Source organism: Microtus oregoni, unplaced genomic scaffold, assembly GCF_018167655.1.
Source record: "Microtus oregoni isolate MIOR12 unplaced genomic scaffold, Mior012 000004F_ref0000308, whole genome shotgun sequence".
Taxonomy (NCBI): Eukaryota; Metazoa; Chordata; class Mammalia; order Rodentia; family Cricetidae; genus Microtus; species Microtus oregoni.
The window spans coordinates 7,529,799-7,552,338 of NW_024543063.1; the positions used below are offsets into that span (position 1 = coordinate 7,529,799).

The 22,540-nt window shown below is 51.8% G+C and overlaps 1 protein-coding gene across 1 annotated transcript in view; it reads right to left on the reverse strand.

Annotated features, from left to right (window-relative positions):
• Positions 1 to 22,540, reverse strand: part of Sh3bp4 (SH3 domain binding protein 4) — an 82,889-nt gene that overhangs the window by 34,397 nt on the left and 25,952 nt on the right. The window contains exon 2 of the mRNA XM_041649897.1: positions 15,061 to 15,139. The gene's annotated coding sequence lies outside the window, so the exon portion shown is untranslated. The remainder of the gene's footprint in view (positions 1 to 15,060; positions 15,140 to 22,540) is intronic.

A 22,540-nucleotide genomic window follows, 5' to 3' on the forward strand; every position in this document is an offset into this window, starting at 1 on the left:
ACCCCCAGGTGCTGCAGACTGCTTTAGAGGGTCCTGGACCTCCCAAGGGCCTCACCCCACCGTGGTTTGAACACAAGGGATGGAACTGACTAGGGTTTCTGGGTACTTCATTAAAGAGGCAGACCAACTTCCTAGGGCATTAGTCACTTTCTGAGTGTGACCTCCTTTGGCCTTTCTGCCAGGGCGGGCTGAGTGCACTGAGGGTTTAAAGATACTCCGTGTGCCCGCCCTCTCCTCAGTGGCTTGAGAAGTGTAAGAACTGGCCGCCAGCCTCAGATTTAACAGGAACGTAGCATGATGGTGTGTACAGCAGCTCTGGCCAAAACCTAAACTCCAGAGACTATGTGGAGAGGCCAGCAACTGCACACTGTTACTACATAACTGCACGACCTTCCTTGTGATGACCCAGTAACGATGTCATTAGGGTGGCCCTAATCCAGTATGATGGGCAGCCCTTGTTTATTAAAAAGAGACAGGCATGGACATAGACAATGAGGAAGAGAAAACATCCCGCCGGGTCAGGAAACCTCCGTCTGTATGCCCATGATGCCAAGACACCGAGCTGGAGACGTGAGAGGGCTCCCTTCCACAGCTGCCAGGCAACCAACTATGCTGGCACTGGGCTTTGAGCTTCTGAGGTCTCTGGGATTCAGAGAACATTCTTATCCGGGTTCAAAGCCATCATGGGCTACGGTCACACGTCATGCAACATTGTGGGGTCAATGAAGAATTGTACATGTGAAGGTGATCTCATAAGGGCTGGCGAGATGGCTCAGTGGTTAAGAGCACGGACTTCCAGAGGTCTTCAAGAGGTCCTAGGTTCAATTGATAGCCACCACGTGGTGCCCCCCCCTCCCACCATCTGTAATGGGATCCGATGCATTCTTCTGGTATGCAGGTATACAGGCAGACAGAGCACTCACACATAAAAATAAATTTTAAAAAAAAAGAAAAAAAAAGAATATATTACCCATCCATAGATGGCCTAACATATGGGCACACACTCCACAACATTCGCACAGGATGTCACACTTTGGAGAACCACCTTCTTCCCTAAGCAACACATGGCTGTGCCTGGCTATACTCTCTGCAGCCCAGCGAGCCAGCACAGCCTGCTCAGAGGCTAAAACTGTAATTTGTCTGCACAACTACAGTCCATTTCTGGGACCCTGGGTGGCCCTGCTCCCCAGCAAACCTCTCTCCATCTGTCACAATTCATTCAACGGCGTCTTCTAGACACATACCTCTACATGGAGGGTAAAACTCCTTGCCCATACTTTCTGAGTGAATTTTCCAAAACCACGAGCCACTGCCTGGTCCTGCTTGGCACAAATTCTTGAGGATGACACTGGAAGGGAGCCAGTAATTCCACTTCTAGGTCTGGAGTGGGATTTAAACTATCTTGCTGTGCTACCTCCAGAGTCAGAGAGAGGCATTTGATGATAAGCACATAACGGGGCCTCCGAGGAGGGCTAGGGAAAGAAGCCGCCTGCATGCCGGGATTCCTTAGGAACACATCACTCTACTAGAAAATAGGCTGGAGTAACAGGACCAGAGAATGAGGCCCCCAAAGTCCTGCAGGCATAGCTAGATAATGTTCTCTCTACAAAAGTCCTGTTATGCCCAGCCAGCTGTAGTAAGACAGGCAGTGACTAACAAAGCCACGCAAAGGGACACCCACATAGTTACTGCACTAGAGCAGGCACAGGCAGACTCACAAAAGGAACCAATGGCACAGAACAAGGAAAATCTCATCTCTTCCTTTACTGGCTAGTCATGTCCTAGCCAGTGGACATTCAGGCTCTTGACATATGTTTTCTGGTACAAACTGAATCCCACTCTCATTCAAGAATCAGACATCCTGGGTGACCAGAGCATTGGAGACTGGCTACAAACATGCACCTCTTGTCTCTTAACAGGCTGCTTGTCTCTGAAGCCTGTATGACAAGCAGACTATGTCATCACCACTCTAAGACACTCACCCCGGCCCCCAGCATCATTGCCCAGACCCAGCAGGGTCCACTCTGTTCCAAGGCCAGCACTGTCTTCTTGCACAGTCCCTGGCTTCTTCCCTGTCAGTAGAATATTAAACCACCACTAGGGTCTCCGTCAGACTATGGTAGGGTACTTAGCCGGGGAGGTAGGCATGGCAAACAAAAGAACTGTGGGATTTGGAGTCGGCTTCAGTGTGAACACATTCATACGAGCCAGGTGGGGAGAGGGGGTTGGCAAGAGCAGGGCCTGGGGACTCACAGATCCTCCCTCGCCATGCTCAGAGATACGGTCTTCTCTCACACACTGAGGTGAGCACTCTCCAAGGCTTTCTTCTGGTAGACATGAGTGCATGAGAGAACGCGCGCATGAGAAGGAAGTAGCAGGTGGCTCTGATCCCACACAAAGCACTTTGGGGACCAGCTAGTTATCCCCAGTGTTCTCCAGGGTACATGCAGAGCCTGCCCAGCATGCCTGTCTATCACTGACCACTGCTGAATCCAAGAGGAACCCCGGGAACCTGTCCAAGAAGGTCCAGGGCAATCCACATCTTCTCTGGGTCAGCTGTCCCCCAGGGTGCTCTGAGTAGCGGTCAGCATCCCATCCAGTGACACTCTCCCTGCAGCAGAGAGGAAACTGCCAGGGTTCATGGAATATCTTTCGCGCTGCTCTGCGCTGATACTGAGGTTGCAGCCGCCTGCCCCCGTGCCATGTGCTTTACTGTAAAAAGACCTCATTGGATCTGCTGATTTTGCTTCATGGCTCTCTGACCACAGCAGGAGCTGTGGGCTCTTCGGGCTCCAGCACCCACCATAACACCTGGGACTTAGCACCAACCCCCCAGCAAACAGCACATGGAAGTCTAGCGGCTGTGGGTGATCCTAACACCTCCTCAGATCAGGAGTGCTTGTGTGCCCAGCTAATTAGCTCCGGTGTGGGACAGGCTCTAAAGATGTCTCAGGAGACTGTCGAAAGTGGAGGCTCACTGAAGTCACAGCAGCTGGACCGGGCATCTACCAGACACAGCAGAGAGAAAAGCAAAGCCCGGGACTTCTCTCTGCCTGGCAGAAGCCACAGTACAGATGACATCAAAGAGCAAAGCCACACTTAGGAGCTGTCCTGTGCCTCCTCACCCATAGGTCCGAGTCCTCACTCTGTGGGCTGTGCACGTGAGCCTACTTGGAAACATGTCTTGGTCAAATTCAGTCAAGTTCATTCTGATGGGCCCTCCCACTCACTGGCATCCCTTTAAGAAAAAAAGAGGTTTCGATGCAGAGAGAGAACGGGGATCTCAAGGTGAGGATGGAGACAGAAATGGGAGGGATGCAGCCACAAGCCCTGGAGGCCACTGAGCGCCATCATTTGCGGCCACCAGAAGCCAGAGGCACAGAGGTTCCCCAGGATTTCTGAGAGGGAGGGGGACCCTGTCAATATCTCCAATGTAAATGTCTAGGCATCAGGTTATGAGAGAATGCATTTCTGCTATGGTTAAATCTTCCCTTGGCATCTTAGGGTGCTGGTCCCAGGACTTGGCAGGCACTCAAGACCCCTAGCTAAAATGGTATGATGTTTACATACACCTTATACACGCATTCTAGTACCCTTTAAATGTTAGGTTGTATTATTCAGGGAATAACGACCAGGATAAAACTCAGCACAGTAGAATTCTACCCCCCCCCCCCCCCCCCAGAATATTTACTCTGAGACTGACTGGATTTAAGAACCGGAATAAAACAGGAAACTAAATGTTTTTTTTTCCAGAACTAGAGATGGAACCTAGCACCTCGCACATACTAGCTCAAGCACCCTACAACTGAACAGCACCCCAACCACAATTAACTGCTAAAGCAAACAGCTGCAAGGTGGGTGTGTGCTGGACTCTCTACCCCACGAGCTTCTGTGTGCTGATCTGCATAAATACCATGGCCACCCTATGCTACAGACTCATACATCCACAGATGAGCCACCGCAGGACCCCCACTACTTGAGACCTCACTCCCCCAATCCCATAGGCACAGAAGCAAGCCAAGCTGAGCGGTAACAGGGAGCAAGGAGCCTGGCCTGGTGGCTCCCTGCACAGGAAGGGCAGCTTGCAGAAGCTTTCCATCTGTTGTGTGGCTGAAGGGCCAGGCAACCCTCTAGGGGTCCGTCTGACCCCTCTCTTCCCCCCAAGCAACAGGCCTTAAAGTGCTTAGGTTTTAAAATGCTCCAGGGATTGGTGGTTTCTAAAGGAACCAGTTCTGTTTAAACAAGCGCTGCTAAAGGTCAGCTGTAAAGGCTTGTGCTCACAGCTATGGGAACACAAGTCTCATGCAAATCAGCTGACTTCCAGGCCTGGAATAGAAATTCAAGCTGGTCCCTCCAGCGGTCCCTGATCCACTGAACCTACCTCATTGGGTGAAAAGATTGTGGCAAGCAGGACTTGGTAAACGAACAGGCAATTCCGTGCTTTCTCTTCTCTCCTCAGAGTCAAGGCACAAAGTGATCTCTGTGGGAATCTGCCTGCTTTTCAGGGGAGCCTCTGCCACCGACTGGAACCCAGCAGAGGTTAAGTGATGGGTAACCTACCTGACAGGTTTTCCTGGGACAATGGGCTCAGCCAGGCCTGGGGCCTTCTGGGAATCTTGACTTGTTTTCTTACAATTCTTATGGAAAGGAACAAGGGGAGAGGTTCCCGGGACTAGGGCCAGGGTGACCTAGAGCCAGAGGGCACAGGGCAGTTTCTCAAAGCTTCTCTGTCTATAGCTTTAAAGTGCCTAAGGAACAGGGCTATACACGACAGGGGTGGCAATGGGCCCAGCAGAGACGCAGCCACCAAAGGAGCAACACTTAAAAGTGGCTCAGCTGCAACTCGGTCCTTTGCTTAGGACCTTGTGGTCCTCTCAGACCTCGGTCTGGCTCCGTTGGACCCTTCTCTGGGGCCCTCTGGGTAGCTGGAAGCTCGCCAGCTCCCGCGGCAGCAAGGCCTCCCTCCCACCGGTTGGATGGCCCAGCCCTGCAGTCTAACTGGAAATCTCCTTCCTCCAGGCTCACAAACATCCTCTTTCCTGCCTTTCTGAACCAAGTGTCCACCTCAGGCCTCATGAGACTGGAGAGGAGGGTCAGGGGACATTTGGAGGTGCAAGGCCATCTTCCCAGTGCACTTCCTCTTCTCCTCATCCCTGGCTGGGGAGCCCTCATCTTCCTTTGGGGACTTCCCTCTCCTGCTTGCCTTCAAGAGTTCCAACCCCATGTCCATCCTGGTCAGCCTGTCTCTTCACAGGGGGTTGGATCAGAGTTGGGAAGCAAGCAGCCCTAAATTAACTGAATACAGGCACTTGCCCTGCAGGAGGCCAGGCAGGAGACCAGGCGGCTCTCCGCCTGTCTGCCCTAAGCGTCCTTTTTTCCTTGGCACCATAAACTTTGCACATGCTCTGAGCACAACATCAGCATCACATTCAGCTTCTCTATGCAGCAGCCCTCCAAGCACCAGGGCCAGGACAGGTGGCTGCGGCGAGGATGAGCAGTGGAGCCAGGAGGGCTGGCGTTCAACAACTGCAAAGGCTAAAGGCTGCTTCTAACTGGAGGCGTCTCTATGGCCAGGGGCACAGAGTGGACAGACAGTGGGATTCCAGTGGAAGCTACAAACAAGTGGGGTACCTGGCATGGGAGGACCCAGTCGGGGGGGGGGGGTTCTAGATGTCCTATGTTGACTGGTGTCAGAGATGGGCTCATTTTAACCCTTATAACACACTCGCCCTTTTCTCTTCCTTCCTGAAAGAAGACGTGTGTCAACTTCGGAAGTCTCAACACTTAGGCAGAAGGCTCGCCTAGCCTGCTGCGGAGTCCAGGCTCGTGATGGACTGAAGGTGCAGCTCTCAGTTCCACATTGGAGGACATCACTCAATACTAGGACAAGAACAGCCATCATCAAGGCCCAACAGGAAAGGAACGATGTGCAAGATGTAGGTGGGGTGGTGGGGATGATGAAGGGATACAGGAGACAGGGATCCCCAGCAGAGAAGCCTGGGTATCCCCAGGTGTGGTTGAAAGGAGCCCGGCCGTGATATCTTCTTCCCCCACTTCCTGCGGCCCAGCAGCCTGGGAAGTCTTTTCAAATGAACTCACAGCAGGAGCAGAGAGGTTCCCAGGGTAGACTCAGCTGTCACAGCTTAAAGGATGTCCAGAAGGTTGTTTCCTCACCAGCTTCCTGTGTGAGTCACCTCGGGGGCACACCTGGACAATCTCGGTTGTTCTAGCATTCCCGAGGATCCATAAAAGATGGCTGCTGGGCACTACTGTGACACGCACAGTAGCTGGGGACAGCGGCAAAGGATGGGTGACTGACCCACGTGGTTCACACGACAGCTGGAGTTCACCAGCAGACCAAGCCTGAGGGCTTGGAGATTCATGACAGACTAGGGTCAGGGATAAAGGAGGTCGCAGGGGTTAATGGCTAAGGATCTCGGAGAGCTTGGATGTGAGAAGTCAGCTTCAGAAATAAAAAGAAACAACTTATTCTACATCATTCACCACTGCCAAGAGGTAAAAACGACCCGATGGTCACGGAAGAAGGAACAGACTATTCAGCCATAGAAAGAAACGAAATGCCCATGCACACCATAATATAACTGAATCTCCAACAGGCAAACAAAGGGGAAGAAGGGGAAGAATGCACACACCGGAAGTTGCAGGCTGATGCAGAATGTATTCTCAAATGTTCTTTGACTCAGACCATCCTGGAACACCCAGTGTAAGCAGAATGCACAAGTAAACCCTCCTCACTCCATATACTTTTAACAGCTTTCAACAGAGTGCATCTGATAAACCAATCGCGGAGCTGTGACATCCCAAGGCAAACCTGATGAGATGGGGTCAGCAGAGCAAGCAGCTATCCTGAACAGAGTGGGAATGCCTGCGGCATCACCTCCGGGAGTGCCCGTAAATGTGCTGGCGGGAAACGGTGGTTACATTGTGACCACACTGGCCAGCACTTTTAGATGGTCAACAGAGTGATTCTGAGGAGGTGCCATACCGCCAGGACCGTGATGGGTTAGTGACTGTCTGTCCATGGATGTACACACATGAAGAATGGTCTGGTAAGTCGCCTGGACCGAGAAACGTGGGCAGTGAGAGAATGACTGCTCTCAGGATCGAGGCAGAGATGAGCAGAAAGAAAATCTGTGGCCAGATACAGAGGTGGCCCTACGAAGAGAAAATGCTGAATGCAGGAGGTGGAGGCAAGCGTCCCTAGGGTGTCACCGGCAAGCAGCAGCTGGTTAGAGGTACCAACAGGGAGTCATAGTGTCTGATGGCGTCCCTGGAGCAACACACTACGAACAGGGAAGAGATTCCTGCAGCTCTTGAGCATGCTTTCCAGGATCCTATAAAACCAATTCAAAGGCTAAGCAAACCCTGACCCCAGCTTAGAGAAGGACAGGTATCTGGCCTAGCGCCCCCTTGATACAGACATTTAAGAGGGGCAGCCTCCGGCATCTTGTCACCCCACTGTGGGTGCAATGTCTTTTTACTCGAGGTTCGTCTCACCTGGGTGTGGGTCCACTCAGAGCTGAGCTCCTCACTTCTGTCTTAGAGGAACTAAGCATGGCAGGTCATTGGAGCCACTCAGTGCCAGAGGCTAAGGTCTGAGTTCAGATCTAGCCTTCACCCCCAGAACCACTTGGGAAGTGGGATAAAGGGGGAGGGGAGAGTGAGGTCAGAGGGGAGAGGTCTTTCTCAGCAACCACACACCCAGCTGCTCAGTGGGGATGCTGCCCTATCCATCAAGTAGTCTTCTGACACCTACAGCCCAAGGTCCCAGCCAGAGCACAGTTCTGCCAGTCAGCTGTCCTTGGCCCCCGGGAGCTTCCAGGACCATCACTGAAGACCGAGGAGGCCCACATGGCAGTCGTGGGCTGTCCAGAGGGAGGTGGGTGTCCAAAAAAACCCTCGGGGTACTCAATTTGAAGCCCACTCGTATGCCACACTGGAAGAATTTCCAGGTGTTATCTGGAGTTAGGCCAAGTTCAACAATCCACCGAAACTTGGCACCCAGGTGGAGTCAAGGATTCCACAGTGACGTGTATGTAGGCCACTCTGCAAGAAGCCAAGCTCCCCTGAGACCAAGAGCTCAGAGCCACGCAGAAGAGAGGTGCTTGGCATGCCACAGGAGCCAGAGGCTCAGGCACACCCTCTCTGCATTCTGCTACTGCCAGGTAATTTCTTTCTTGAGCTGGGCCATTCCAGAACCTTCTTTGGCTTGTCAACATGTGAGTTCATGGATATTTGAGGGATCCTGGGTAATGGCGCTGAGTCCTGATGACTCAGTCTGGATGGATCTCTCCAAGCTGCCGACCTTCGGTTTAATTGCTGTTCAACCTGAAGGCTCAAGCACCTCATATGCAGAGAGCAGCATGAACGAACGCTTTGCCCAAACCACCTGGCCTTGAGAGGATCAAGGGAGACAAGCCTACTGGAAATCATGAACCAACAGCAGAGGAGTTTCTCAGCACTGAACAGCCTAGGCTGTCTCCGCACGTTCCCCTTGTCGAGTCTGAAGAGAACATCCCTTCTAACCCACCTCCTTGGCAAGTCCCCTCAAATGACACTCCACCACCTCAGCGCCAAGAGTTCAGTCAGCTCAGAGGAACCTCTGCTGTCACCTGTTCAGGACCTGCTTCCTGGGCTTGCATTCATGGCTGGAAAGTACCTCCACATTCAAGGACAACCAAGTTCCACAGGGATTTACAAGGCGGGTGGTTCCAAAGGTGAGCAAATTAACATAAGGGCTTTAAAATGCCAAAGAAATAAAATCTATCAAGGATTCAAGCTTGATAATGATCTCTTTCAGTGGCTTCTGCGAGACATGAGACCATGTTCAGCTAAGTTCCAAAGCCTGCTTGGGAGGCTTTCTTCCAAGACCAGGCTATTAGCTAATTTTACAGCCAGTCCTTCAAGAATCTGGTAAAGGGGGCTTAGCAGTTAAGAGCACTGGCTACTCTTCCAAAGGGCCCAGGCTGAGTTCCCAGCGCCACACATCAGCTCACAAGCATCTTTAACTCCAGACCAGGGAGATCTGTTTGACATTCTCTTTTGGCCACGGGGGGCACTGTACTTACATGCTGTGCAGATACAAAAACGCAGAACAGCCATAGACACAAAAATAAATAAAATAAGCATTTAAACTTAAAAAAAGAATATGGCAAAGGTGTGCAGAAAAATCACTGTACCTGGGAAGGTTTGCAGGAACAGTAGGAGTTTCGGAGCCACTGTGAGCCACCCTAGGGTGAGTGTGGACAGAGTGTGGGCAATGTCAAGGGAAAGGGAACAGATGTGCTCACTGAGTGTGCAGTCCAGGGCTGCCGGAGACACTGGCAGGAGAGGTGACCCCTCAAGGAGACTTTGGACAAGCTACCCGTCTTTAGATCTCCTCTTCTTCACCGTCAGTGCAGTGGGGCTCGGTGGCTCCAGCCCCTGTCTCTGTCCAAGGGAAAATGACAGTCACAGCTGGGTGCCACACACCAAGACAGCAGACCACACTGCAGGAGTGGAAGGTCCAAGTTTGTCCCTTACTGAGAAATACCCAGTGGCCAGGGCCACGTCCCACAAAGAGTATCTGTGCAAGGGCTGGCAGCCATCCCTGGGTCAGGCGTTCCTTGAGTGAGAAGCAGAGACCTGGTGACAGGATGCACAGGAGAGGGTGACTGTGGTTCTGCAATTCCTGAAGGGCAACCTCGCTCCTCAAGGTCCGGCTCCCAGGCCGCTATGTGTTCAGACTCTGGATCTCCCCGACTTCCTAGTCCCTTTCCTCTCCATCGGGTCTGAGCACACATTCAATCGCCCGTGTTCTTTGAGAATCTTCCCGGACCCTGGCTTCATGTTTACTGTTGGGGAAACCAATCTATGCAAATGCTAAATTAATCTATGTAAATATACACTAATTTATGCAAATGCTATCATGGCTAGAACCCAAAAATGCCTGTGCTTTGAGGAGAGCTGTTTGTTTTGTTTTGTTTCTGAGACAGAGTCTTACTACATAACCCTACCTGCCTGAACTTGCAGAGATCCTCCTGCCTCTGTCAAATGTTGAGCTTAGAGGTATGTGCTGTCACACCCAGCTTTGAGAAGATCATTTATAAATTCTTTACGCGGATAATTTTAAGAAGTCAAGAATGACACACAGGGCTGAGTATGCAGCTCAGCTGGCGGAGTGCTTGCCTAGCAAGCACAAAGCCCTGGGTTCAATCACTGGTCCCCAGTTCTGCATAAACCAGTCGTCATGGCGTACATGACTATATAAACACAGCACTCCAGAGGTGGAGGCAGGAGAATCGGGAGTCCAAAATCATCCTTGGCTACACAGCCGGTTCAAAGCTGGACTAGCTAAGTAAATAAATACAGACTGTCTTTCTTACCAGAGCTCCTGCATCCATGAAGTCAAACAACCACAGGTGAAAATATTTAGACAAAAAAAAAAAAGTGTCTGGGGCAGAGGTTAACTCAGAGACTCCGCGACTGGTCAATGTGCTGAGACTAACAGGCTGTGAGAATTCAGTCATTTACATCAGTCTTCCTCAAGGTCGAAGAGAAGGGGAGCAAGAATGTATGAGCAGGAGAATGGGGAGGGGTTGTGTAAAATGCTGTTTTCGGGGCATCACTTAGAGCACCTGTGGATTCCCAGGAATTGCGGTCACCTCTACTGGCAGGTTGGACATGCTCCAGGGGCTGGTCTCACACTTCTGCGCACAAAGACAGCACCGACTAGACTCAGTAGGTTATAAAAAAAAAAAGAAGAGGACATGAAGTTGGATGTGGGAGTGGTGGTCCAAGAGGACCTGGAAGGAGTCGATATCATCAAAATTCTAGGGGGACCCAGCCCCCTCTTCTGGATTCCAAAGGCACCAGAACTCACATTTATATATACCCCCCACACACATAGAATTAAAACAACTGTCTGCAGCAAACGTGGACAGTCTTTCCTGACTGTTACCTCCTCTAGAAGACACCGTGTAAACTAGACAGCGCTCACCCTATATCAGGTACTAGGAACCACGCACGGCTGCAGGGGAGCATGTGGGAAGATGTGGGCAGGTTGCAGTCAATATGACACTGAGGTTCTACAGGACGGGATAGCCTGAGGGGTCCTAGATCTCATTCCCCACCCCTGTGACTACCAAGGGAGCAGTGCATACTGTCCAAGGGCTTTTTCTGAATGTCAGTCTGCTCGGGGACTCTAGGAACGGGGCTGGAGAGTGAGTGAGCTTCTCTGATTGGACGGGAAGGGCCTTCCAAATCCAAGTGTATTTCATCAAGACATTCCAAAGCCCTCACTATAAACAAGATTGGAACTTTCCTTCCTTTGCTCCCCTCAACCACCCCCCTCCCGCCCAAAGTCTCAAGTATGATGAGAATGTCTCACTTGTCCCCAGGGCCACACCTGCTTGAAGGAAGGTGAAAAGGCCATCAGGACCACTTAAAAGCCATGAGCAGGCTTAGGCTCCTTTCCCAGTCCTGGTTTCCCAGGTCCCTCTTCATCGCTGCTATCCTTGCCCATCGTTAGCTGAAGTCCCTTCCTGAATGAAGACACACAGACTTCATGGCTATTTCAAGGCAGAAGTTTTGGAAGATGCCAAGAATGGCCTCCCAGAGACACTGCGGGCCATGAGCCTCTTAAATCACCTGCCAGAAACTATGAGATCACACCTGACCCCAGACAGACCCACGGGCATCCAGAGAGAGACTCCGCACTTGACTGTCACCTGGCCAGATGGGGTTCAGGGCGTGTCAGGCTGGGGGCATAAGTTACTATGACTCAGCCTGTAAGCCAGTGTCTCCTGACCTATGTGTGACTTGATCCTAATTCACACAGCTCAATAGTGAGCCCTTGACCTCCTCCCATAAAGCCACACCCCTAACGGTTCTGTCGCGGTCTAGTGGCAAACACAGGCTGATGGCCAAGCCTTCCTTCAACATGTAGGTCTGTAAGGGGCATTTGAGACCCGTATGTGTTAGTGACTCTCTACAATGTCCAGACAGGAGACAGCTGCATAGAGTGTCTTCACTTGAACCCCTAAAGAAAAAGTCCCATCACCATGGATCAAAGGAACCCTCATTAAATTTCTTAATTGTATATCTGACTTTTAAAGACACTTGCCATGCTAACATGAAGCTCGCCCGTTAACGTCTGCTTTGCAGTTCTCCCTACAGGTCCGCAAAGGGACCAGGGATACAGCACATGCCCAATGGCTTATGCGGCCTCCCAGGTACCATCGAAGGAGTGGGCAGGAGGTGGCTATGAGGGCACACAAACCCGGAGAATCCTAGGCCTGGGCTTTGCTATTCCATTATAAGCCTCTGGGCTAAACCTGAATGAGGCCCTCTCAGAGGCTTCTTGGCTCATTGGTAAAAAGGGAAGTGTGTAGAGTGTTCCTGGGAGCTCAGAGAACAGCTAGTGGTCATGGAAGCTGCAGGGCTGGCTCTGAAGTCTACACTCTGGAGCCTGGGGTTGGCAGGACAGCAAAGGGTTCAGGTTCTCCATGACTTCAGGCTCCCTGTTTACCTGCGGGGCTGCACTTTTAACTGTCTTAGGTGAGAGACTAGGAGTAGACTCGCTGGTAGACAGACAGGGAGGTGAAAAAGATGGGCGGAATCTCTGCTTCTTCCCCACCCTCCAAACTTGGGACAAAAGTCTGGCAGCTTCACGCAAAGGCCTTGCCGGCAGGGGTCTCCCACCCAGCGGGCCCCCTGCTGATGGCATGGTCCCACCTGTTCAGTGCTGGATCAGGACGTGTTACACAGCAGCTGTGAGCCTATAGACCAAGCTATCTTTCTCCAAACTGACTAACCTGAAATTGGGGGTGGGGAGAACTTCAGAGACCTAAACAAAACAAAAGAAAAAAACAGCCCTAAGAGACTGAATTTGCCTCTGCTTTCCAGAGGGCTCTTTTCTCCATGGGTCTGCGCGTGTTCAAACCCCAACAAAAGCCTTTCTTCAACTGGCGATTCTGTCCACTCCTGGTGTTGGTATCTGAGATTTCTCACATGCGACCTCTGGAACTCCAGACTTTTCCTGCAGTTTAGTTCTTTAACTGGCGGAAAACCTATCAGCAAGACCCCTGGACTGAATCACAGGTCCATGGGTCAGTCACAGTGTTCTCAAGGATGACCAGACCACTGCACACCCTGACATGCTCCATCCCTTTGAATGGAACATGCATGGGCATAGGGCAAAAGATTTCCAGGCTAAGCTTTTACACCTATACTGCAGGTGCTCCAAGCAAACCACAGAAATGGCCAGTACCGGAACTCTGGCCATAGAAATCCTGGGGAGCTCTCCATTCCCAGCGACCTCCAGGTCAAGCTGTGACTTTAAAGACCAAGAACATGGGACATTTGTTTTTCTGGAACAAAAACCACAGGCACTGACCCCAAGGTATCACAGTTCAGAGTGCTGGGCTCTTTGAGAGCTGTGAGGACCACGTCCAGTCCTCACCCAAAGATGCATGACCTCAGGGTGAGCAAACAGAGCCTGCCTCACCTCACTGAGTTCTCAGGTGGGAGACACCAAGTCCCGCTGGCTCATTTGAGATGGCAAAGCCACCCTAGGGCACGTCTCCTCCTACTTCCTCTTCCCTGACACGTTGCTGGCCCAGTGAATCCGGCAGAGTGCCAGCAAAAGCAAACCACACAAATGCCACCCGGGCAAGTACTGGGTGTCATGGTGCCAGCCTCTAATATAGGGGCACAGAGCAGTCTCTTTATTTTCCTCCAACAGAGATCAGGATGCGCCCCCCCCCCCCCCACTTGCTCAGCCAGGCTCTACCCTATAGCCAAGAGCAGAAAGTCTGAGGTGGAGGAGGGGAAAAGCAGCCCCCTCCCCCATTTCCTCTGGGATTCCCTGAGTTCATCCAAAGAGAATCACCAGGGCAGCCACTGACAGTAATTTCAAGCTCTGGCCCCCCTCTGGCCAATGCCAGGCCAAAAGAACGCGAGGAATGTAAAAGGCTCTTAGCTTGTTTCCACAACCCAAACAGATGGACGCCTACAGGGCAAGGAGCTGCACTTATAAGGAAAGGCCTTGCTGCTGGCCACTTCCTGGGCATTCAAACCTACCTCAGGAGCCTGAACGCTGACCCCGGGACTGACAGCGCCCACATTCTTCGCGGTAGCCCAGGGCACCCAGGCATTCTCCCTACCCTAGTGCACGTGTAGACTCGAACACAGATAAAACAAAGCAGAAGGGGAGAGACACAGAAACAAACATGCAGCTTACTTGGCTTCACAGAAGGGTCTGTGGGTTTAAAGAAAACCCCTAACTAGCCCTTATAGCCAGTGGAAGGCTTTATATAAACCCGTACATCCTTCAGAATGGAAGATGACTCGGCCCAGCAGCTGTCTCTCAAACTCCCTTTTCAGTCTTCTGAGCTTTCCACTGGGCAAGGAAAGACACGAGGCACCTCCATAGCATGTGGAAATTCCTCCCCCAATGACTACTAGGGACAGTGGTCCTGCAGACAGCCATAAGGGAAAGGTCAGAAGAAACAGGAACTAATCCGAACACTCACTAATCCTCTTCTTCCTGACACCCCTGGAATGGGGGCAGAGGCGCGGGGGGGGGGGGGGGGTGTAATCTATAACCCCGGGGCCAATGGAACGAACCACTCCACACTGGACTTGGGAAACTCGTGTTAGAAAAACAGTCCCTTTGTGCAAAGGCAGGACGGGTAACTGGCCCTGCCCCATGCTGCCACCAGAGAAAAAGCTGCTCCACGGGTCTGTCACAGGACATGAATGGGAATTCACAGAAAGTAAGAGGGAACGTGGCCATCCTGGAAATACACAGATGCCACCTTCAGACAACTGTGCTTCCCCAGCTGGGCACACTGTGAGTCGGAGGCCATCAAGAAAGAGAAGGCTATAAAGGAGATTCTGACAGTAACTTCCGGAAGTTAGTGCTCTCTGCTCTGGCGAGGCTTTGTGTGCTGGGAGCCTTCCCTCCTTTCCGTGGGTGACATACACTCACTGGTCCATGCACCTCAGGCACCAAATGCTGCTGCTATTGGGCAGTGACTTCATCAAGGGCCTGCTTACCTGCTGGGGGATGCTGGCCTCCTGGTGTCAGAGGAAGAACTCCAAGATGCAGCCTTGCATCCAGGTGCAGCTGGAGGCCCTAGGAGACAGAAAGGGCAGTGTGAGAAGATTCTGAGAGTGGGCTCTGTTGGCAGGGTCCCTGCGGGGGTGAGGTCAGATGACACTCAGACATCAGATCCATCACTGTGGGCCACCCAGAGCTGCCCTGCTACGAGGATCACAGCAGCCCCTCTGCGCTAGCCTGCCCTTGCTTCTGCTCTTGCCACTGGCTATTATCTGAGCGGCAGCTGAACCCAGGCAGACTCCAACCCAAGGGAGCAGTGTGGTACCCTTCTGACATACTGGGGAGGAGGGGATATCTTGGTGACACAGTGAGACAGCCAAAGATTGACCACCAGTGTAGACGGAGGCTGCGCGTGCTTCCGTACCCCAGCCGCCCAGACCCAAATGATCACACAAAAACAATGTTAATTACAATACTGTTCGCTGATGGCTCAGCGTATTTGTAGCTAGCTCTTATGTATTCTATTAACCCATTTCTATTAATCTATGTATCACCACGAAGCTGTGACCTACTGGTAATGTTCCAGTGTCTTTCTCTTTTGGCAGCTACATGGTGTCTCTTTGACTCCGCCTACTCTCTCTATAGATCTCTGTTCATATTTCCTGCCTGGCTTTATTCTGCCCTGCCATAGGTCAAAGCAGATTCTTTATTAACCAATGGTAATAAAACATATTCACAGCATATAGAGGGGAATCCCACATCACACCAGCAAGGGTAGACTCGACCTTCATGCACCATGTGGTGAGGCTAACGGTCTGAGTCCCTGGCACCATCCACCCCAGGCTCTTTGGAGAACCGGGGTGGCTGTGCAGCTGTGGGCATTTATAGGAATGTAGTCCTGGGCAGGGAAGGGAGAGTCCCTTCTGGACACCTTCCCACTTCAAAAGTCATTCCACCCGCAACAGTCCTCATGCACACAGACCTGTATCCATGCCCCAAATCGTTACAGACCAGCATCTGTGTACCTGGCCCACATCCATGTAACACAACCCCTCCCTGTGTAGCCAGGGCACATGCTGAGATTTCAGAGCACAGACCTCACCCACTAGGGCTTCAATGGAAACACAAACCTCAGATGTGCCAAAAGGTGGGAAGCAGAGGACCCCCCAAAAATGCCACATGAGAAAAGAGCTGGGCCTTGCAAACACACCAGCAGCGTCTGACATCAGGGGCCCCAGAAAAACACCACTCAACCTGACGCATACCACCAAAAAGGTGTGGACGATGTAAGAAGTGTTCATAAAAAAGAGACACCTCAATCCCAAAGGAGACCGATGGGAGGGGCCATTCAGGACACCAGGCAGGCACCACAGTCCAGCTGTCAGGCTTGCTGGAGAATGGCCAGCCAAGCCGTTCTTAGGTCAAACAAGTCTTTAGTACTGGGAATCCCCATCAGAGAGTTTATAAGACCCCACAATCAAGAAGGGAAAGACCCTGAGCACAGCAAAACCAGGCCAACCCAGAGGTACCCCACTAACCACCTGCCAATGCAGGGCTGAGGAACGCAAGGGAGGGGTGCCTGGGGGCTGCTATGCTCATCTGACAGGACCAGATGGCCCCTCCCCACCTCTCTTCTTCCTGCTCTAATAACTCTCTGGAAACCCAAGGTCTCTGCGCAATGAAAGGAAGGGTATGACGAGGGAGCCAGGGCCCATCACAGTCATGACTCCTAGGATAATCATACGACCTAACATAAGTGGATGGAGTCGTCATAAAATCCAGATGTTTCAAGAAACATCACTGTCACCACTGGGAAGAATTTGGGGAACTCCCTATAAACCCAATGCTGAGAGGACAGCATTGCTGTGTTTCCAGGAGTCTCAAAGCACCAGTATCTTCTCATGCTGTCCAACGAGAGAGTGTCCAGGCCACCCTGGTCACCTCTCATGGTCCTGGAGGACATGAAATTTCAGAGCTTGACACGATCTGAGTGCTAGAAGGCCGGATGAAGGCTCACGGCCACCATCCCACTAAATTCAAGCAGCAAACTACACAGAGACAGAGACTGTCCACACCCCATTTCAGGATGGTTAGCAAGTTCCTCTGTTTCCACGTTCCTGGGTGACCTCTCCACCAAATTCCCAGCCGCAGTATCTCAGAATGTGACTGCATCTGGAGAGAGAATGTCTAAGGAGATAAAATGAGATTAAGGCCCTAATCCGTAAAACCAGGTGATTCGCTGCAAATGGTTACAACAATGGATGTGATTCTGGCGATGGCCAAAGGCCTCCATGTGCCACCAGAGCTGAGTCTGGGCCGGGGGGTGGGGCAGCCCCTCACAGCGACCCCTGAGGGAGCCTCCTCTGCCTCTACTCCGCACCCATGCTGGACTCCAGGCACCAGAACTGCAAGAAACGTTAATTGTGGTTCTCTGTCAAAACTGTCCATCAAATAATTCACCCCACCCCACAGGCTCATCTGCAAAACGACGGGAGAGGGTCACAGGACCCTACTATTCTGGATGCTGCTGTGGGAGACAGACTTGAGACAGCTAAGGTCCTCCCCCACCTCATCTGTTACAGGTCTTCAGGAAAGGCCCCGCATGGCTCCCTATTCCAGTCAATATACCTCAAGGTCTGCATTCTGTCAACTCCAGCAGACATTTATGGTCCAAGTAAGTCTCACCCCTGTATCCCCCGCCCTCCCGTGGGCAAGTGCTGAGGTTCCAGAATGCATACACGAGACAGAAACAGCTGAGTCTTTGCCCCACACCAGGGGCAAGTATGGCCTGTGAGCTGAACCAAATGTGGCCATCTCTCTCTCTGTAGGGCCCACTGTGCGTCCAGGTTTTGACTTCCTTCTTCACCTCACGGGCCAGATCCCTCAGAGCCCTCACAGTCCGGCCCAGTCCATACTTCTGAATACTACCAGATGCTTACGTATTTTTAAATAGTTGGGGGATGAATGGAATGAATCAAAAGACGAGTGTTTTGCGAGGTGGGCATTACATGAAGCTCACACCTAGCGCCCTTACCCTGACATCTTACTGAATAAGAAGTTAACGTGTCAGCTAATGTCCCCTGTAGGGCTTCTGTGCTAAACCGTGAGGCAGCTTCAGAGACCTTCTGGCCCAAAAAGCTGAAAGACCTGTTTCCTGGCTTTCCAGAGATGTTTACAGGCCCCCGTTCCATGCCAGGCTACTTACGCAATGGGCACGGGGCCAGGCGGCCGAGGGCTCAAGCCAGAGGCAAGTGGGCCCCCACCCACAGGTGCGGGCCGGAGGCCAGGCGTGGTGTCAAGGGCAGCCAGCACAATGAGGGCAGAAAGAAGCACAAAGGCGAGGACGTGGCCACAGCGGGGAAATGAGAGCCTACCCAACCCAACTTCAAAGTTATCCTGAGCTGCTTCCAACCTGGAAAGGGGAAAGGCACTCCAGGGTTCCTTGGCAAAGGAGAGCGGCAGTCCTGACCCCTTCAGTGGCAGGGTGCCTCCCAAAGCCTTCCAAGGGCAGGTCAGCTCCACCAGCCCCCATGACGGCCAGGAGTAACCTGTGATTCCAGGGCCCAGCTGAGCACTTAGCCCCTAGCCCACTCTCGGGACGGCCGGCGCTAGGAGCGGGTGAACCACTTGCACTTGGTTTTCGTCATTTCTTGGAAAACTGTTCGTGCAGGTTTTGACTTCCTTCTTCACCTCACTGGCCAGTTCCCTCAGAGCCCTCACAGTCTGGCCCACTCCATACTTCTGGACGCTACCAGCAGAAGAGTTCTCATTTATTTTCGGTTTCCCGAGGCAGGGTCTCATGTAGCCCAGGGTGGTCTCATACCCCAATCTGCCTGCCTTCCCCTGGGGCTGAAGTCTCTAACCTGCTGTATCTGTTACCACCATCTAAAAGCTACTGAGGGAGCTGCTTCCTCGGGCAGGGTGCAGCCTGTGCTCTGATTAAGACCTGGAAACCTTCCTGGGGAACCAATGAAGAAAGACCACCCATGGGGATCTTGGGAATGAGTAGTTCCCCTGCAGGACTTGATGTGTGTACGGAAAGGGAACAGAGGAATTGGTGCCTGTCAGTCACACATGCACATGCGCTTTCGGATAAGCCTGGTGGGTTTGGCATCAGCTCATTTCCCTGCCTGATAAACAAGGCTCTCTCTCCACAGCATGCGAAAAACTCCAATGTGAGTTTGTTTCCTTCCGTCTTTTCAACAAGCACATACACAACCACTTGGAAGAACGGACCTTGTTCTTTTATTTCTTTGAAACAGAAGACACACAACACTTAGCACCAAGTATACAGCAGAAACTTCCCCAAGTGCTTAGAACTTCATTTCTTAATCTGGACAAAGCTGGGGTTCCCGAACATTGGCATATAGCAGAGAACTGGGTACCACAGACCAATACCCACCCCCATCCTGTCCAGGTTCCCGATTCTTAAGTTAACGGGCAGGCCTGAGCATGAACACGGCACACAGGGCCAGCCGACACTTTGGAAGTCACTGGGAGGCCGGGCGGTGGTGGCGCACGCCTTTAATCCCAGCACTCGGGAGGCAGAGGCAGGCGGATCTCTGTGAGTTCGAGACCAGCCTGGTCTACAAGAGCTAGTTCCAGGACAGGCTCCAAAACCACAGAGAAACCCTGACTTGAAAAACCAAAAAAAAAGGAACAAACAGTCACTGAGATAGTGAACCCGGAATGTGTTTTTCCATCTCTCATCTCAGTGACTGTCCTCTGCAAGCCAGAAAGGCGGCTTGACAGGTGTCCCCAGTGTCCCCAGCACACTGAGTGGAAAAGGAACAGAGGCAGGCCAGGGAGAGGCAGACCAGGGAGGGCATCAATGACCTCATCTTCTTGTGGAAGAGCAGAGCTGGGATGGTGACCCGATGCAGTATAAAGCGAGCATCTGCAACCTCGATAATTAGGGGAGCGAAATGTAAAGACAACAGTCCTAGACAAAGCAGACTGCCGAGACCGGACGTCTGCAAGCAAGGACATAATGCCGTCCTAGGTTGTACTTCCTTCCTTCTGTCAGCCCTCACAGGTGACACAACCTCCCAAGCCTCAAAGTTGGATAAAGTTAAATATCCTGCCTACAGCATATGAAGGCAGCTGTGGCTGGGTCTGGAGAGAGTTCCTGTCTCCACGAAACACAGAGGGGGCTGCAGAGACCAAGGAAAGGTGACCGTGTGGGAGACCTGGGTTTTCCATGAGCAGGGATTCAAATCCCAGCACTATCATCGAATATAGTGCAGTTCCTCCTCCGGCCCCTCCCGGATGCTGGGCAGGATAATCAGATAACAACATCACTTGTGGTCCCTGCAGCTGCCAGTTTTCACAGAGCTCTGGCCCCACCCTCTACAACTCCTACCAGCCAGCCCCCCCCCCCCCAATCAGTACAGCAGGCGCCACAGGGAGAGCAGTCCCCTGCTGACCAAGGACCACCAGAACGGGGCTGCCAGCTGACCTCTTGAGTACTGCTCCCTGCAGGTCAAATCTACCCCTTGGTAACCTCTCACCTTGGCAACAGTGTATGAGGCAATGGAGAGAGAAATGCATTCACAGGCCTGAGCCTTTCAATGAGACCCAAATTCTTTCCATGCTTGACTCACTGCGGACCAAGAGTCCTCTTCTCTCTTTAGATTCGAGGGGGGAGGGGCAGAGGAGGGCTGGGGTGACAGTCATAGTTGAGAAATCCCAGTCAAGGGCTGAACAACTTGGAAAGGGGGTGGGGGTGGGGTGGATAGCATACTTTATAAGGACTTGTAGATCACTTATCTGATAGGTTATCTCAAACCATTCCTTTCAAATACACCACGCCCCCCCCAAAAACACGGAAACAGAAAGGAAAACCAGTGGGGGTGTTTGCTTGGAGCCCCAAACCTGCATCAAATTACAGCACTGGTCTGTGCTTTGAATATCTCGCCCAAATGACTTCTCGAGTCTAAATTCCTCAGAGATGACCACAGTCTTATCCAGAAGATGAAGCAACGCCCCCATTGCAAGAAATACCTTCCTTTCATTTAGAGTGTGTGTGTATGTGTGTGTGTGCGCGCGCACGCATAAAGGCCAGAGGTCAGCCTCAGGTGTCATCCTTAGGATCTGCCCTTGGTTTTTGAGACAGGATTTCTCACTGGGACCACCAACGAGGCCAGGGCTATTGGCCAGTGAGCCCTAGACACCTGCCCATCTCCACCTCTCCCATGCTGGGATTACAATCGCACACCACACCCACCTTTTAAACATGGGTGCTGTGAACATGGGTGCTCGGGTTCTCAGGCTTCTAGTAAAAGCATTGTACAGACTCAACTATCTCTCCAGTCTGTAGGAAATACCTTGTTTTCATTTGCATTTATTCTTTTTAAGACCTGGTATCTGGCCTCTGGAGTGTTGGGATTAGAGGTGTGTGCCACCATACCAGGCAATGTCTTACTTTTAAGCACACACGTTTTTTTTAAAATTAAAAATAATGCAAACTTGACAAACAGGCAATCTGCTTGTCACTCTGTCCAACTGTAAGGCATTTTGGAAGGCCTTTCGATCTGTGGTACAGGGCTGAGCCACCACCCAGCCTGCCGGCTAGCTCCATTTGCAGTGATCCCACAGCCTTTTGACTTTGGCCACACTGAAGCAGGCACAGAAAGGCTTGTAATCCAGCACACACCTGTCCAGAGAGGCAGTGCAGATATAAAGGTGGGCTCTGTCTTAGTCTCTATCCTGTTCTGTGTGTCTGTTTATTCCCGCCTTCCTTCCTCACAAGCCCCATTAACTAGACTTGAAGGATTAGCACGCTATAAACCCAGTTCCCGCCCTACATGGCTAGGGCTCATTTGGCTCCTAGGAATGGGAAGTTACAAGATGTCATCAGCTGGCTGTGTCACCTCGTGCTGTCCTCATCGCTTGCTTTCCTCCTTGCCTCTGTGAAGCAGCAATTTGGCAAGATTATCAAGCGAGCTAGAAACCAGAGAGAGATGAGGTTGAACACGGTAGATGGAAGTTGCCTGCGTGCTTTATCACAAGACAGAATGGCACCCCGAGTCTGGCATCACAAGGACTGTGTGACCCGCAGGGAGAGCAGGCTCCTCTAGCCTCTGGACACTTTAACTCTCCCCCACGTTCTCCTCAACACTGTTGCAGCGATAGTCTGGAGTCACCTGTCTCCAAGTCAATTGGATGGAGCAGAAATATTTCCTATTCTTGGTTATAGACTTGAATAAACTAAAACCCAAGCACCCGGGCATGCCAGTGAGGGATCCTTCTAGATTGAACTGTTTGAAGTGGGAAGACACACCCTAAAGTTGGTTCCTTCGAGGTGGGAAGATCCCCCTTTAAATCTGGACCACACCTTCCACTGGCGGCCTAGAGAAAGAACATGGAAGAAGGAAGCTCTCTCTCTGCCTGCTCGCCCTCACTTCTGACAGCAAGTCCACTACTTCACTGGCATTAGAGCCTACTTCTTTGGGATTTCAGAGTATACTGAAGACC